Here is an 18404-nt window from a genome sequence, read left to right as displayed (position 1 = left end):
CAGAACAAACATACGATAGACCCCATATCGTATCATGTGTTTGTTGGACAGGATTCCTACGTGATACTTGAATTCCCACCTAAAAACTCCCAAAACTTTTTGGTTATGCAATCTGGTGTTGGGGATACAGGTAGGCACAAATATCTCACACAACTAGCAAGCACTATGTTCCAACTATATCCATCCATCAACACATAACCAAGAAACCTTCGGAAATCATGTACCTCAGACCTTCGAAAACATCTGATATACTAGCTGTGGCAATACATCTGATCGCTCTCCCTAGTACTGGGTGTCGTCAAACTACTCTCACCACAAAGAGTATAGAAGCGTTTTCGACGTCGGCGAACTCTGGTATTTCGGAACTGAAACGATAAGCACTGTGACAAAAACACCTTCAAGCTCAACTCCCCAGGACACAGCCACAACCCCTAAATGTTTGGAGGCACCAAGACAGAATTCCCATCACAATGATATCGCAACGATCGAACAATACCCGCATGATCCTAGAAAAATTTGAGTGAAAAAGGATAGAAGAGTGGGAAAACACCTACGTCACGAGTCCTGACCAGAGCGACGAATGGGATAAGGAGTAAAAAGAATTCCTACTCTCCGATATAACTAGACTCAAAATAGTTTTCTTATAGACTCATCAACGGCAGTGGTTCGATCAATCAAGGGGGCTCGTGATGTCAGTAAGTCTCTGATAGCAACTTGTCGCGCCCAAGATGCGATTCTATTCCAATCACGTGATGAATTCATGATCGGGGCACAATCACATTTCGAGCGCTTAGCAAGGTGGATATCATTACAACATACCATGTACTGAATAGATGAGAATACAAGATAAAGGCTTACACTCACCACAAGCTACATCATTCATACAACAGTTTATGAATACATAGCAATCATCATACAGAAGAGAGGGATCCAACTACGGATGAAATCAGATGAAAAAGAAGAACGACATCCACCCTGCTAATCCCAGGCTCCCCAACCTGGAACCTATCCCTTGATCGAAGAAGAGGAAGCAGAAGAACTACAAACAAGCAAGCATCACACTCATGTCAGACCAACGCTTTCCTGTACCTGCAACTATTGTTGTAGTAATTTGTGAGCCACGAGGACTCATCAATCCCATTACCACGGGAATAAAGACTAGCAAAGCTTAATGGGTATGGAATGGATAATTGGTGTGGTTGGAACAAGCGACTAAGCATAATATGGTGGCTAACTTATGAGTACAAGAATAAGATGAGAAACTACGCAAACGGTCGCGAACTAGTAATGATCAACAAGTGATCCTGAACTACTTACGTACAAACATAACCCAACCGTGTTCTCTTCTCGAATGCACCCGAAAAGAGATAGTCACGGTTATGCACGCAGTTGGTGTATTTTAATTCGGATCTGGTGCAAGTCCACTACAATCGGATATTAACAAATTCCCATATGCCACATAATCGCGGGCACGGCTCTCGAAAGTTTAAACCCTGCAGGGGTGTCCCAACTTACCCCATCACAAGCTCATGATCCACGGAGACAATCCTCCATCTGGGGACCCTCCGATCAGACTCGGAATCCCGGTGCATAAGACATTTCGGCAGTGGTAAAACAAGTCCAGCAAGACCTCCCGATGTGCCGACACCCTGATAGTAGTCGCGCGTATCTCGTCTCAGGCCACGATCGGATTGTCCAAACTTCTGGTAGGCCAAATCCAGAGTTGCCCCTGGCGGTTGACAGGTTTGGACCAACACTCATGAGCAGCACAGGCCCGGGGGTTGATTAAGAGTCCTCGGGTGCTAGCCGGTCCCTATGCAAGTTTTAGTTGTTATTAGGCAAATGGTAAAACCAAGGTTGGGCCTTGCTAGAAGAGTTTTATTCAGAGTGAACTATCAAGAGGGGCCATAAATACTCATCGTGTTAGGGACGCAAAATCAAGGAACATAACACCGGTATGACATAAACTAGGGAGACAAGAGTGGAACAAAACACTAGGCAAAAGGCCGAGCCTTCCACCCTTTACCAAGTATATAGATGCATTAATGAAATAAGAGATATTGTGATATCCCAAGATATCCATGATATCCATGTCCCAACATGGAACAACCTGCAACTGCACTTGCAACTAGCAACGCCATAAGAGGGGCTCAGCAAAGCGGTAACATGGGCAAACAACGGTTTGCTAGGATGGTGGAAAGGGTTAGAGGCTATCATGGCAATTTGGGAGGCTTGATAAACAAGTCATGGGTGGCGCGACATAGCGATAGCATAGAGACAACTAGCATATCAAAGACAGTAGTGAGATCCAAGGTGACGGTCATCTTGCCTGAAATCCCGCTAGGAAGAAGACCAAATCCATGAAGTAGGTGAACCAACATAGTCGAATAGATCCTCGCAATCGCAACGTGCCCGGAACTAACTAGAAAGAGCACAACCGGAAAGAAGAAAACAACATGGTCAACCAACAAGAATAAACATGGCATGATGCGCAACCAAGTATGATGCATGTCCTGTTTGAAGAGGCATGGCATGGAAAAGTGCAACAAACAATAATACAAGTTAAGTGGAGCTCAATATGCAACGAGTTGCATATTGACGAAACACCACATTCATTTATTTAGTTCTCTCCCGTTTATGTACCCAACAATATTAAATATTGTTAAACATGGCAAGAGGTGAAGCATATGTAAACTACACATTTATGGAAGTTTAAATGAGGCCGAAAATAACAAACAACAATTCTGAAAAATCCTTATATGCAATATTCGAATTTGGTACAGTTCTTCCCAATACACAATTTTAGAGTTGTTAAACATGCAAATTAAGTGCACCATGTCAATATATGCATTTTTCTACCCAATTTACATCTAAAGTTTATTAAATTCGGAGCTACGGTTAATTAGTTATGAATTATACCATTTTAACATGACATATGAGCAAATTTAATCAAACAACATTATAAACATTTTTAACATGGCTGAATGTTGCATATTATGAAAGTAGATGAAATTCTAAAAAAATTTACATATAAAGTTTATTTTAATCCGATGCATGGTTAATTAATTATTATATGCATGAACATGAGGGTTTTTCTGCAAAACTGTAGATCCCTGGATAATTAGCAAAACTCGCAGATACGGAAAAACTACACTGGGCCGAAACTAAAACTGGAATAGGCCCAACAGAGGGGGAAAAATTAGGCACTGGGGGTGGCCCATGGTGAGGCCACGGGAAGATGAAGAAGGGGGTGTCGGCGCTCATCTTCGGCGAAGGGGATCGAGCACAGAGGCGCAAGAGGACGAGCTCGGGGCTGCTCGGGTGCTACGCTGTGTGGTCTCAAGGAAGTAGGGGACAGGATGGATCGAGGAAAGCAGGTGGAGGCAGCGACTGGGTGGCGCTGAAAGTGAGGAGGAATTTAGATCGGGAATGAACCCGAGGAGGAAGAGACAGGAGGAGTGGCGGCGCGGAGGACGAAGGATGGGACAACTCTCCTAGATTTTAGGGTTGCCCCATTTATATATGTTGGTGGATTAGGTTAGGGGGGTATTCGGTCCGTTCGATTAGAATCAGGCGGTCGAGAATAAGTAGGTTAGGGAGTCCAATTAAAGAAATGAATATGTTTTAGGGATGTTTGGGGATGATCCGGACCCATCGGTCATGACGTGTGGTTCGGGTTCGGGAGAGGTTTCGGACGCGCACGCGAGGGGAGTCTGAGAAACTGAGTAGAGAGACTCCACCTTAGGCAAGAGAGAAAACAATTGTCCAGGTCAAAGGATTCTGAGAAAGGCCAATATAGACAAAGGGGAAGCTGCACTACGAACGGATGCAAGTTTTCTAAAAAGATATGCAGATGCAATGCTCATGGTGACATGATGAATGCAGCAAGCAAATAAAACACATAGCGAGAATGAAACAACTAGAAGGCTACTGGAGCGCCGGTCTCGGGTCGTTGCAATGATGGAGAGATATCTTTGGGCCCTAACGGTAATACAACATCACAAGAAGCTTGCAAGCATTTGACTAATGAGTTTAGTCACATGATCTTGTATTACGGAACAAGTAAAGAGACTTGACTATAACGAGATTGAGCTAGGTATGGACATACCGACGATCCAATATCGGACAAGTAACATATCGCTGGACAAACAAAATTGCATATGGGTTAACTGAATCCTTGACATCATGGTTCAACCGATGAAGGTATTCGTGGAATATGTAGATGTCGGTGTTCTGGGAACGGGGGTCCCCAGACTTGCCTACCTGCGGCCCGCAACGTGGCTCCACCAGCGGCCCTGTACGGCCCATCTTCACCAGCAAACATTCAAGACCCTCGCGAGGGGCCAAGCCTCGCAAGGCGGCCGACGAAAGACCTCCTAAGGGGCAACCTCACCAGGCTGGCTCACGAGGGGGGAGGGATCCAGGCAAGGGACACCTCCCGAGGTTCCTATGATGCAAGCCATGACGACTGGAACCAAGCGGGCGCCAGCGCGCGCAGTGTCCTCGTTTCCTCTTTGGTGCTAAAGGGGCAAGGGCAGGCGAGGAGGCAAAGATTCCCATATCTATGCAACAAGACCAAGACCAACAGGACGGCAAGATGGAGGTCACCATGGAGCCCAATACGGCGTCACCACCAGAGCCTTTGGCAGGCGAAGACTACTTTTGTCAGGATAGCTCGTACTAGTTGTCTCCCTTCGAATTTGTCCATTGTGGGATCCCTTCCCGCTCAATATTTGGGAAGAGGACCAGGACCTCTATAAATAGGAATAGCCACCACCATAGGGAGGGGGACCCCGATCTTCAACCACACAAGCACACCAAGCACAAGAACACCTCACCTCGCGAGGCTGTTCTTCCCTTGTACTGTTCATCCTCAGCCCAAGAGGCAATCCACCACACCACACTGGAGTAGGGTATTACACCGCAATGGTGGCCTGAACTAGTATAAATCTTATGTCTCATGTTCTTTGCGTTCATCGAGCTAGGCCATGAGATCGTAGAGCGTGCGAGCTAGAGAGGGGGAGAGATCTTCGTGCGCACCCCAGTGTTCGAACCTCAAGGGTTTTGCCAGAACCCGAAATCCGACATTTGACGCACCAGGTAGGGGTGTGCAAGAGCTTCTCTTCCCACGGTAGATCTGCCAACATCCTGTGGGTTCGATGTCCGGTGAACCGAGAACCAACGCCGACCGCTGGGCAGCTTGGCCGGCCCGGACAGCGCCACCCGCCAAAGAAGACCTCAACCCGGCATCCCAGGCGGCGCGTGCACCGCCAAGCGCCGCGGGGTGCGGGCGGAGTAGTCAAACACCGTCTACCCTCACTCCAAGACAAGTGCGGGCGGCCGCAAGGGCCTCAAGCCACACTGCGGCCACGGCGCCGCACACTCGATGGGAACAAGCGAACATGAGGATCGCACTCATGGTGGCTCGGGAGCTGCTGCGATGCTGGCTGATGGAGAGCGGCCGGGATGCCTTGCTAGAGCGCGTCGCCGAGCTACTAGATGATGCAGCCTCGGGAGTGCCGCCCTTCTGCTCCTTGCAAACGCCTCAGACCATGACCAGATCTCATGGCGGGCCTTGCCGTGCCCGCGCACCCTCAGGTGCGCCAGGAGGATTCATCGACAATGGTGCAACCAGAGGCGTTGGGCGCCCACTCGTGCCCACGCCACCTCCGATGGGCACAGGCACGAGCATTGCCACCCACGGCCACGGCGGAATGCCGCCCTACCATCCTCGCGGCTCGATGTGGAGAGTAGGCCACTTTGGCGAGGTCTTTGGGGCGGCGGCCTCGGAGGCCTACGTGCCCCGCATGATAGACCAGGAGTATGCATTGGAAGACAACCCTGGCTCATTCCTCGAACCGGGCTGGGAGGATGAGGCGCTAGAAGATGAGGCCTTCCAGGAGCCCCCCGAGCGCGCCATGAGCCTCACCAACCATCCCGGCGACGACAGCTACAGGGTACCACTAATCTCTCAGGAGCAAGCTTATGCTAACCATGGGTCGTACGAGGATCAGGTCACAACGGCAGACGGCGGCCCCAGCTCAAAGCCTCCCTCCCACCAGGAGGAGCGCACTGGGGGCTGTAGGGGAGAGGTCGGGAGCCAGGTCCCTCCCTGCATCACACGGAGCAACACGCCCCTGGAAGTAGGCCCTCTGTCGGGGAGGTCCTGATGATCCTTCCCCGGCAAAGGACCCGTGGTCGCCGAGGGCGCCACTAGCGTCCCCTTTGCCCATTTACTTCGTCCTGGTTCCGGTCGAGCCAACGGTGGTCGAGGGCGGCGCAAGGCGGGGCCCTCCTCTGGCGATAAGAAGTAAGGCTCACGCCTGTGAAGATCTCCGCTCGTGACACTCTCATGTAATAATCAGTGGGGATGTACACGCCCCGGAGTCTCAGGAGCGCCGCTCTCAGGCCTCGGGGGCTCCCTCCCACGCCTGGTGGCAGCATTTAGCTCCGCACTGGTGAGAAGACCAGAACACTAGACTAGGTGTCGGATGCGGTCATTTGCTCTTAACCCCTTTTTTGTAGCCCTATTTCTGGCTTTGGATTTAAGTTGAAGTTAAATTTTCATTGCTATGCACGGGGGGGTTGACTTTTCTTGTTCGTTCGATTTCTTGCCTTCTGGTTCCTAGCCCGGCTCGGAGTTCGCACCTGCTGCCTCCCCCCTCGCGAGCCCCTCGAGGGCGGGGGCTAGGCGCGACACGCGCATGCCGCGCGCGCACCCTTCCACGGCTGGCGCTTAATGCTCGAGACGCCCTCTCGGCCGGATCAGCAGGCCCTTCAGGAGCTCACGACCTCATGAACTGGCAGGAAACCGGTCCTAACCAAGGTAAACTTCAGTAGTAAATTCGCGGCATAACTCGCGGGCCCGTAAAAACACAAATCTTCAACTTGGCCTAAGGAATAGAGGTAGTGATATGTTTACACGAGGGGCTCCCCTCCCAAAAATGCTCTCACAACTCTCAGGGTCGTGCCCAAGTTTTCTCTTACAGGCTCAGCAATGAGGGAGCACGGGCTCAATCAGACATATCGCTCGCTGCATCCTCCGGGACGCCCTCAGACGCGTCACTGGCATCATCGTCACCGTCGCTGGCGCCACCATCCTCGTCACTAGCATCACCGTCACCATTGCCGGCATCGCCCGCACCATCGTCGATCATGTTGCCTTCATCCGCAGAGACCACCACCGCGTCATCCTCGAAGGTGAAGGCTCTGACTAGAGTGTCCACATTGTCCTCTACCCAGCACGCTAGGTCGCCCCGGATGGCCTCGGGCACAGGAGCAATGGCGGCGTCGAAGTCAAAGTTGGGGTAGGTGTTCTAGAGGTGGCTGAAGACACGGGAGAATGCGCGCTTGAGCAGGCCGCGGCTTCTCTCGTCGACAAGCACGCGAGCCCTCTCAGACCGATTTTCCAGGCGTGTCACCACGTCGGTGAAAAAGAGCAGGTGGCTGGCGTAGTCATCTGAGTGGGGATGAGGTGAATTTTTGTCACATACGGCTCCCAGCGCCGCATTAGCTCTGGTCGTGAGGCTATGGAGCATGGGGGCGTGCTCATGCTCCAGCGTCTGTCGCCGGAGCGCCTCCTCCCTGCCATGTTGCATGGAGGGTTCGACGCCGGCAACCCACTGCTGAACGGAAAGAAGCTCGACACGTGCGGAAGCCATCTCGGCTTGCACAGAAGACAGGGCGGCTACAACGGTTTTCTCGCGACGTTCAGCCTGATCCAACCCTGGCCTGGGGGTATTTCTCCTGCCCACCGTCTCGGCTTCCACAAGCTTCAACTTCAGGTCGTACCTGCCCACAAGATCCGCGCGGGCCTTGGCCGTCCGGCGGTCGAATTCCTCCTGGGCCTTGGCCTCGCGCGCGCCAACGGCGTCCTCAGCTTGGGCAAGTTGGCCCTCCCTTGTCTCCAACCGCTCAAGCTCAAGGCTGTGCTCCGCGGCTTCCAGCTCCATCGCTTCCTCGCACCTCAGGATCTCTTTCTCTTTGGCAGGCGTCCCCTTCGTCGACGCTAGGGCAGCCTTGCGCGCCTCCACTTGCTGCTCTAGGGAGGCACTCCAGGCTTGGAGTTCCCACGCGCGCTTCTCTATGATCTCGCGGCGTCGATCAGCTTCCCGAGCTTCTTCCAAGGCTCGGGCGCAAGCTTCATGTGAGGTCGTAAGAGATGCCTCGGCCTTCGCGTTATCAAGCTCGTGTTAGTGGCGCCCAAGATTGATGGCCACCTTCAACTTATGCCACTCTTCCACCAGCCGAAGACACTCAGCCTCAAGGCGTGTGTCTACATCCGAGAGCTCCCCGCCAAGCCGGTTCATCGCGCCCATCGCCTCCCGGAAGAGCTTGTGGCAGATGACTCTGTCCTCCACAGTAGGGGCCATCTACGGGACCCTAAGCGGCACGCCCCTTTCCTGCAGGGGGCTGGGGGTTGGCGCCTCTCTGGACGCCTACTGGGCCTGAGCAGGAGCCCGTTCAGGATGAGGCTCACCGCTCGAAAAAGGAACCAGGACCGAAGCTATCCAACCGCCGCCCATAACCAGAGGAGGAGACCTTGGCACGCTCGTCACACCTCCGACGAGGCCACGAAGAAGAGACGGCAGGAGCGTGGGCCCAAGGCGCCAAGCCAGCGCATCTGCCTCTCTAGCCGACATTGTGACGGGGGCAGCATATTGGCCTGGGACCCTCAAGGCCAGCAGGAGATCTGAGGCAGGAGGAGTTTGCTTCCCGAGGGGCTTCGTGGCCTCAACAGTGTGGATCTTGGAGAACCAACGCCAGGAAGGGAAGTAGCACCCAAGGAATTACAGATACAAGGTACTTACGCATCTATGGCGATGTACTTCCTCTGTTTCAATGGCCAGAGAGCGCCGCTGCCGCAGCCTGGGGACCCCTTCCTCTTGCGGAGTGCATCGAAGTCGACACGGAGTCGGCCGAAGTGTTGGGCGTGGCAACAAGTGCAGGGCGTGGTAGGTGAAGCACCCGAGGAGCTGACCTTAGGAGCACCAAGCTAGGGAGAGCCATCAAGTACCGCCGCATGACGGCCTCCTGAGGACTCAGGAGCTTTGGCCTCGGGAGCAGCGGGTTGCGTCACCCCCTCAACTACTTCCTCGGCGCGGGAGTTGCGAGCTCCCGAAGTTGACGCCTCAGGAACTACGGGCAGCTCCAACGCCGCGCCACTCGCGCCCCCAACCTCCGGTGATGCTTTCCCCACTGCATCCACTCTTGGGGCAAGTTCGGCACCGGCATCAAATATGGGCACCACGGTGAAGGGGTTCTCACGGGACCCCTCAAGGCCAACCGGACGTAGCCCCCGTTCGTCAAAGGGGGGCATCTGCCCCACGAACTCCAGCCTGTTCAGGCAGCAGTATAGGAGATAGCCTTCCGGTGGCATATCGGCTGGCGAGGGGTTGCACGCCAGGACCTCGAGCATTGTTCTTCGTGCCGCAAGCGGAAGCTCATGCGATCCGGGCTGACCGATAAGGCCCACATCAGCTGGGAATGGCGCTGAAGAGGGGTGATGCGGCATCGGAGGAACTCCTTCGTCACCATGGGCGCAGTCAAGCCAAGGTCTTTCAGCCTCCTCATCCAGAGCCAGACGAAGGCAAGGTGGGCGCTCATAAGCTTCTCGTGAGCCCAGCCGGAGCTAGGAACGGCGGGCGTAGACAGAGACGAGAGCAAAGGGCTGACCACTCCGACATCCACTTACACCCACCATGTCCGGAACTCGCTCGTAGATGGCTGGCACTCGAAGTCAATCCACGAGACGGCCATCGCCGCCACGGCCTGGAAGCTCAAGCACCCCGAGCGTTGCCGGGGGTCATTCAGGTGCAACGAGAAGAAATGGCGCAGAAGGGCCACGGAGGGGGCGATGCCCACCATGGCCTCGCAGGCGAAGGCAAAGATGCCAAGAAGAGCAACATATTTGGGATCTAAGTGCAGCAGATGAATCTGGTAATGGGAGAGCAAGGCATTGAAGAGGGCGGAGAAGGGGGGAACCAGACTGGGGCACAGGGCATCGATGAAGAACTGGATCACGGTGGCTGCTCTATCAACAGAAGCTCGGGACGCCGGCCAGGCTGCCGTCCTACCACATTCGTTGAAGCTGGTGGCGAGCGCAAGGCGGACCTTGTCCATGGCCTCCTCATTGATCACCCGCGATCTGCCAACAGCGGGCTCGGCGGCAGGAGGCGGGTTGACTGGGGTCAGGGGCTTCTTCCCTTTCTCCGCCCGGTTCGGCACCATAACGATGGGGAGGACTGAGCTCAGGTTGGATTCGGAGAGGAAGCTGAGGTTCGAGGAAGCGAAGGAGTCGGGGGGTGCGTTGTCAGCAACTGGGAAATAACTGTGTGGGACGCCGTGGCCGCCTAGCCAGGCAGATATCAAGGCTGTGTGGGGAAGCGCAGCCGCCCACGTCCAATCGATCGCCATGTGTCAACTAGGTCCGCAGGCTATTGGGGCCCTTGGTGCTTCGTCTTTTCCCTTTGGCTTCGCCTCGAAGCCAAGCCTGAGTGCGCCTTCGGCCCAGGGGCTACTTTCGGCGTTCTTGGAACGGGGGTCCCCAGACTTGCCTGCCTGACTCGTGAGGCGGACGATGCAAGACCTCATCAGGGGAAGCCTCACCAGGCTGGCTCGCGAGGGGCGGAGAGATCAATGCAATGGACACCTCGCGAGGTTCCTGTGACGCAAGCCATGACGACTGGAACCAGGCGGGCGCCAGCGCACGAAGTGTCCTCATTTCCTCTTTGGTGCTAAAGGGGCAAGCGCAGGCGAGGAGTCCCGAGGCATCAGGCAAAGGTTCCCATATCGGTGCAACAAGACCAAGACTAGCAGGACGGCAAGACGGAGGTCCCTTGGAGCCCAAGACGGCGTCACCACCAGAGCCTTTGGCAGGGGAAGACTACTTTTGTCAGGATAGCTCGTACTAGTTGTCTCCCTTCAAATTTAGCCTTTGTGGGATCCCTTCCCTCTTAATATTTGGGAAGAGGACCAGGGCCTCTATAAATAGGACTAGCCACCACCATAGGGAGGGGACCACGACCTTCAACCACACAAGCACACCAAGCACAAGAACACCTCACCTCACGAGGCTATTCTTCCCTTGTACTGTTCATCCTCAGCCCAAGAGGCAATCCACCACACCACACTAGAGTAGGGTATTACACTTCAATGGTGGCCCGAACCAGTATAAATCTTGTGTCTCATGTTCTTTGGGTTCATCCAGCTAGGCCGTGAGATCGTAGAACGTGCGAGCTAGAGAGGGGGAGAGATCTTCGTGCGCACGCCAGTGTTCGAACCTCAAGGGTTTTGCCGGAACCCGAAATCCGACAGTAGGAACCAATATGGGCATCCAGTTCCTGCTATTGGTAATTGACCGGAAGGTGTCTCGGTCATGTCTGCATGATTCTCAAACCCACCGAGTCACATGCTTAACGGTCAATGACACTAGAGTAGAATTGGGATATTTGTAATTGTGACCAAAAGTTGTTTGGAGTCCTGCAAGAGATCTTAGACACCACGAGGAGCTCTGGAATAGTCCGGATGTAGAGATTTATACATGGAAAGTCATTTTTTTGGATTCCAGAAAAATCAATTTTTTGGTATTGTACCGGGAAGCTTCTAGAAGCTTCTGGAATATTCCGGAGGGGTACGGAAGTCCACAAGTGGGTCCACCACATCCTGAGGGCCAGCATGGTCTAAGGGGAGGTGCCCTGGCCTCTTTGGGCTGGATGCACAGCCCCACAGACCCATGCGGCCAAGGGGGAAAGAGTCTGAGCTCCGTACAACGGAAGGGGGGAAGGACTAGGAGTCTAACTCTTCCCCCTTGGTATGCCAGCCAAATGGGGTGGAGGGGCTGTACTCCTAGCCCTGCCACGCATATAAATAAAGGGGAAGGGGTGCAACAAGCCCCCCCCCAATAGATTTGGCTTGGCTGCTACCCCGTTTCTCCCTCCCAGCATAATCCTCGTTCCCGGTTTTGCGCTTAGTGAAGCGCTGCCGGAATTCCACCTTCACCATCACCACCACACCATTGTTTTGGTTGTGAACCCATCTACATCTCTGCCCTCGCTTGCTGGATCAAAGAGTCAAAGACGTCATCGAGTCGCACGTGTGCTAAACTCGGAGGCGTCGTCCATTTGACGATAGATCGATTTGGATCGTGATCGGATCACGAAGAGTACGACTACACTAACCGCGTAATATAGGATTCCGCTTAACGGTCTACGAGGGTACATAGGCACACTCTCCCCTAGGGCTGGAAAAAAGCTCGCGAGTAGCTCGTGACTCGGCTCCAATCGACTCGAACTCGAAGAATAACGAGCCGAGCCGAGCTTTAGTTTAAGATCGTTTGAAGACCAAGTTAAATGAGTCGATCTCACGAGTACTCGTGTAAGTCGTTAGTCTCGGTAAAAGAAAATCAGTGTTTTTAGGGGTAGTAAAATACAACCACTAAACACCACTAAACGATATTCCTGCAAAAGTTCTTTTTGATACTGGTGCATCGCATTGTTTCATTTCTAAACCTTTTGCATCAAAGTATCAGTGTGATTATCAACATTTGCCAAGAACTTTATCAATTGTGTCCCCGGGCAAGCAAATGTCAGCTAATATCATGATTCCGGAAGTTTCTATCATGATGGGCGACTAAAAATTTCTAGCTTCTCCTATTGTTCTTGGTGACTCGGATATTGATGTAATTCTCAGAATGGACTGGCTTTCTAAGCACAAGGCTTAGCTTGATTGTGCTGCCAGGCAGATTCAATTGACAAACTCGTCTAAGGATGTGATCGTCTTTGCCGCTCGTGATGATACCATTCGACTATTTTCTCTCAATGAGAAGGGAGAGTTGGATGCCATCTCTCAGATTCCAGTCATTTGTGAATATCAAGACGTCTTTCTAGAAGAGCTTCCAGGAATGCCTCATCACCGGCCAGTTGAATTCGTCATTGATCTTGAACCTGGCACGGAACCTGTTTGCGAACGTCCTTACAAGCTTGGACCAAAAGAGTTGAAGGAGCTGAAGAAACAACTCGATGAACAAGAGTGTATGGGTCTAATCCGACCAAGTTCTTCTCCTTGGGGTTGTGGTGTTCTTTTTGTCAAGAAGAAGGATGGAACGGACCAACTTTGTGTCGACTACTGTCCACTGAACAAGAAGACCATAAACAACAAGTACCCACTTCCCAACATCAATGAGCTTTTCGAACAACTCAAAGGTGCTCAAGTATTCTCCAAGCTTGACCTCCATATGGGCTATCATCAGATTCGCATTCGTGAACAAGACATCCCCAACATAGCATTCAGAATAAGCTATGGTTCTTATGAATACACTATCATGTCTTTCGGCCTTGTCAATGCTCCTCCAACATTCTCTCGCATGATGAACTTCATCTTCAACCCCTACACCAATGACTTCGTCTTGGTCTATCTCGATGACATTTTGTTTTTTTCCAAGAACAAGGAGGATCATGCCAAGCACTTGAGATTGGTGGTGGACAAACTTAGAGAACATCACTTCTATGCGAAGTTTTCTAAGTGCGACTTTTGGATCGATGAGGTTCTCTACCTTGGGCATATCATCTCCGCCAAGGGCATAGCTGTTAATCCTGAGAAGGTGTCTGCTATTGTGAATTGGTAACCGCCTCAGAATGTGAAGCAGCTCCACAACTTTCTTGGGCTCGCAAGCTATTGTTCAAGGTTCGTTGAGAATTTCTCTAAGATCGCGAAGCCTCTTTCCAACCCCCTCTAGAAGCATGTGAAGTATGTCTGGACGCCTGAATGTGACATTGCTTTCAACACCGTCAAAGAGAAGTTAGTCACAGATCCAGTTCTGACTCTTCCTGATGAATCCAGACCATTTGAGGTTTCCTCTGATGCTTCCCTTCAAGGTCTCGGTGTTGTGTTAATGCAAGAGAAGAAAGTTGTGGCCTATACCTCTCGCCACTTGAAGCCCAACGAAAAGAACTACCACACTCATGACCTCGAGTTGGCAGCAGTTGTCCATGCTCTTTTAACTTGGAGACATCTCTTGTTAGGAAGGAAAGTGGACATCTTCACTGATCATAAGAGTCTCAAGTACATCTTCACTCAGCCCTACCTCAAACTCAGGCAGACTCGTTGGGTTGAAATGATTCAAGAGTATAATCCGAGTATTGAATATACTCCAGGCAAGGCCAATGTCATTGCTGACGCATTGAGTAGGAAGGCTTACTGCAACAGTTTGATCCTCAAGCCCTACCAACTAGAGCTTTGTGAAGCTTTCCACAAACTTAATCTCCAAGTTATTCCTCAAGGATTCCTTGCCAACCTCCAAGTCTTTCCTACTTTGGAAGATAAGATTCGTGAGGCTCAACTTCTTGATGCTATGGTGAAGAAGGTGAAGATTGGGATTGCCAAGAGCCAACCTAAATACATGTGTTATCGCCTTGATGGCAAGGATACTCTATTCTTCGAGGATCGCATTGTTGTTCCTAAGGGTGATCTTCGTAAAGTCATTATGAACGAGGCTCACAATTCACTCCTTTCTATTCATTCTAGAAGTACAAAGATGTACCATGACCTCAAGCAGTCGTATTGGTGGACTCAAATGAAGTGCGAGATTGCTCAGTTCGTGAATGAATGTGATGTCTGCAGAAGAGTGAAAGCAGAACACCAACGACCAGCTGGTCTCCTCCAACCTCTTGCCATTCCAGAATGGTAGTTTGACCATATTGAAATGGACTTCGTGACTGGATTTCCCAAGTCCAAGCGTCGCAATGATGCTATCTTCGTTGTCATCGACAAGCTCAGTAAAGTGGCTCATTTTGTTCCTATCAAAGAATCTATCGCAGCAGCTCAGTTGGCAGAGCTATATACCTCCAGGATTGTCTCTCTGCACGGCATTCCGCAGTTGATATCTTCAGATTGTGGAAGCATTTTTACCTCTAAGTTTTGGGATTCCTTCCAGAAGGCCATGGGCACCAGCATTCGCTTCAGCACAGCCTTTCATCCTCAAACGAGTGGCCAAGTCGAGCGAGTCAATCAAATTCTTGAAGATATGCTTGCTACGTCTTGAGCTTGCGTTGGTTTTCCCCGAAGAGGAAGGGATGATGCAGCAGAGTAGCGTAAGTATTTCCCTCAGTTTTTGAGAACCAAGGTATCAATCCAGTAGGAGCCCACGCTCAAGTCCCTCGTACCTGCACAAAGTAATAGCTACTCGCAACCAACGCGATCAAGGGTTGTCAAGCCCTTCACGTTCACTTACGAGAGTGAGATCTGATAGATAGAATATTTTTGGTATTTTTGATATAAAGATGCAAAGTAAAAAGTAAAGGCAAAGTAAATAGCAAAGCAATATAAAAGTGATGGAGATTGATATGATGAGAATAGACACGGGGGCCATAGGTTTCACTAGTGGCTTCTCTCAAGAGCAGAAGTATTCTACGGTGGGTGAACAAATTACTGTTGAGCAATTGATAGAATTGAGCATAATTATGAGAATATCTATGCATGATCATGTATATAGGCATCACGTCTGTGACAAGTAGATCGAAACGATTCTGCATCTACTACTCCACTCATTGACCGCTATCCAGCATGCATCTAGAGTATTAAGTTAAAAATAGAGTAAGGCCTTAAGCAAGATGACATGATGTAGAGAGATAAATTCATGCAATATGAAATAAACCCCATCTTGTTATCCTCGATGGCAACGATACAATACGTGCCTTGCTGCCCCTTCTATCACTGGGTAAGGACACTGCAAGATCGAACCCAAAGCTAAGCACTTCTCGCATGGCAAGAACTACCAATCTAGTTGGCCAAACCAAATGGATAATTCGAAGAGACTTGCAAAGATAACCAATCATGCATAAAAGAATTCAGAGAAGATTCAAAAGTTATTCATAGATAGACTTGATGATAAACCCACAATTCATTGGTCTCAACAAACACACTGCAAAAATAAGATTACATCGAATAGATCTCCACAAGAGAGGGGGAGAACTTTGTATTGAGATTCAAAGAGAGAGAAGAAGCCATCTAGCTACTAACTATGGACCCGAAGGTCTAAGGTAAACTACTCACACTTCATCGGAGTGGCTAGGATGATGTAGAAGCCCTCCGTGATGACGGCCCTCTTCCGGCGGAGCTCCGGAACAGGCCCCAAGATGGGATCTCGTGGATACAGAAAGTTGCGGCGGTGGAATTAGGTTTTTCGCTACTGTTCTGATCGTTTGGGGGTACGTGTTTATATATAGGAGGAAGGAGTACATCGGTGGAGCACCGAGGGGCCCACGAGGCAGGGAGCTCCCTATGGGGGGCGCCCCCCACCCTCGTGGCCACCTCTTTGATCCCTTGGAGTAGGTTCCAAGTCTCCTGGATCACGTTCGGTGAGAAAATCACGTTTCCAAAGATTTTATTCCGTTTGGACTCCGTTTGATATTCTGTTTATCCGAAACACTGAAATAGGCGAAAACAGCAATTCTGGGCTGGGCCTCCGGTCAATAGGTTAGTCCCAAAAATAATATAAAAGTGGAAAATAAAGCCCAATATAGTCCAAAACAGTAGATAAAATAGCATGGAGCAATCAAAAATTATAGATACGTTGGAGACGTATCAGACATCCCCAAGCTTAATTCCTGCTCGTCCTCGAGTAGGTAAGTGATAAAAAGAGAATTTTTGATGCAGAGTGCTACTTGGCATAATTTCAATGCAAATCTTCTTAATTTTGGTATGAATATTCAGATTAGAAAGATTCAAGACAAAAGTTTATATTGACATAGAAAATAATAATACTTCAAGCATACTAACAAAGCAATTATGTCTTCTCAAAATAACATGGCCAAAGAAAGTTATCCCTACAAAATCATATAGTCTGGCTATGCTCCATCTGCCCCACACAAAGTATTTAAATCATGCACAACCCCGATGACAAGCCAAGCAATTGTTTCATACTCTAACTTTTTCAAAACTTTTTCAATCTTCACGCAATACATGAGCGTGAACCATGGATATAGCACTGTAGGTGGAATAGAATGGTGGTTGTGGAGAAGACAAAAGGAGAAGATAGTCTCACATCGACCAGGCGTATCAACGGGCTATGGAGATGCCCATCAATAGATATCAATGTGAGTGAGTAGGGATTGCCATGCAACAGATGCACTAGAGCTATAAATGTATGAAAGCTCGACAAAAGAAACTAGTGGGTGTGCATCCAACTTGCTTGCTCATGAAGACCTAGGGCAATTTGAGGAAGCCCACCATTGGAATATACAAGCCAAGTTCTATAACATAAAATTCCCACTAGTATATGAAAGTGACAACATATGAGACTCTCTATATGAAGAGCATGGTGCTACTTTGAAGCACAAGTGTGGAAAAAAGGATAGTAGCATTGCCCCTTTTTATTTTTTATTTTTTTGTGCCTTCTTCTTTTTCCTTGGCCTTGCTTTTTTTGGGACAATGCTCTATTGAATGATGATCATCACACTTCTATTTATTTACAACTCGATGATTACAACTCGATACTAAAACAAAGTATGACTCTATATGAATGCCTTCGGCGGTGTACCGGGATATGCAATGAATCACGAGTGACAAGTATGAAAGAATTATGAACGGGGGCTTTTCCACAAATACTATGTCAACTACATGATCATGCTAAGCAATATGACAATGATGGATATGTCATGATGAACTAGATGGTGGAAAGTTGCATGGCAATATATCTCGGAATGGCTATGGAAATGCCATAATAGGTAGGTATGGCGGCTGTTTTGAGGAAGGTATATGGAAGGTGTATGATACCGGCGAAAGTTGCACGGTATTAGAGAGGCCAGCAAGGGTGGAAGGGTGGGAGTGTGTATAATCCATGGACTCAACATTAGTCATAAAGAACTCATATACTTATTGCAAAAATTTAGAAGTTATCAAAGCAAAGTATTACGCGCATGCTCCTAGGGGGATAGATTGGTAGGAAAAGACCATCGCTCGTCCCCGACCGCCACTCATAAGGAAGACAATCAATAAATAAATCATGCTCCGACTTCATCACATAACGGTTCACCATACGTGCATGCTACAGGAATCACAAACTTCAACACAAGTATTATTTAAATTCACAACTACTCAACTAGCATGACTTTAATATTATCACCTCCATATCTCAAAACAATTATCATGCTTCAATCTTTTCTTAGTATTCAACACACTCAAAAGAAAGTTTCACAAATCTTGAATACCAAGCATATTGTTATTAGGAAAATTACCATGCTATTAAGAGACTCTCAAATTAATTTAAGTGAAGCATGAGAGATCAATAGTTTCTTTAAAACATATCGCCACCGTGCTCTAAAAGATCTAAGTGAAGCACATAGAGCAAAATTATCAAGCTCAAAAGATATAAGTGAAGCACACAGAGCAAAATTATCTAGCTCAAA

This window comes from Triticum dicoccoides, chromosome 6A (assembly GCF_002162155.2).
Source record: "Triticum dicoccoides isolate Atlit2015 ecotype Zavitan chromosome 6A, WEW_v2.0, whole genome shotgun sequence".
In the NCBI taxonomy this organism is placed as follows: Eukaryota; Viridiplantae; Streptophyta; class Magnoliopsida; order Poales; family Poaceae; genus Triticum; species Triticum dicoccoides.
This window is presented reverse-complemented; position numbering follows the sequence as displayed.